The 545-nt window shown below is 35.6% G+C and overlaps 1 protein-coding gene across 7 annotated transcripts in view; it reads left to right on the forward strand.

The window, feature by feature from the left end:
• The window catches only part of add1 (adducin 1 (alpha)), a 27088-nt gene that overhangs the window by 20492 nt on the left and 6051 nt on the right, over nt 1-545 (forward strand). The gene's annotated exons all lie outside the window — the stretch shown is intronic.

The raw sequence follows: 545 nt of genomic DNA on the forward strand, positions 1-545 counted from the left end.
TTTTTAATATTAATATTTCCTTAATTTGTGATAGCCAATAAATTGATAAACAACCGAAATCTAACACATTTGGTGTCCAGCTCATGAGGTAGAGTACTGTTAACATAATGGTGCCGCCCGTGTGAGGCCGAGTACTAATGATTTCCAGTTGCTAATAGAGCTCAGACCCAACACAGACAAGCACTTACAAGTTGGCGGAAATCACTCCAATTATTCTATTTTGTCAGTTTTGTTTTGGTGGTGGTGACTATGGTAACACTTAATACACTGTATTAGGTGCTTCAGTATATGCAGGGACTTCTTGCAGATGACTAAATATAACTTTATATAGTACATAACCTTATCAAAAATATACAGTATACATAATATACATTTAGCCATATTAGTGGTGTGGCTAAGTGTTGGTTGATCATATCTCAACAACTATAGGATGGATTGTCATGTTACAGACATTAACGGTTTGCAAACGATGAATCCTAGTGATGCCCTGACATTTTCTCTAGCACCACCACAACGTTTACATTTGTAGTTTTTAGTAAAAATGT

The sequence above is a fragment of the Seriola lalandi genome, unplaced genomic scaffold (genome assembly GCF_002814215.2).
Source record: "Seriola lalandi dorsalis isolate HSWRI2012SDOR001 ecotype SW California unplaced genomic scaffold, Sedor1 jcf7180002054606, whole genome shotgun sequence".
Taxonomy (NCBI): Eukaryota; Metazoa; Chordata; class Actinopteri; order Carangiformes; family Carangidae; genus Seriola; species Seriola lalandi.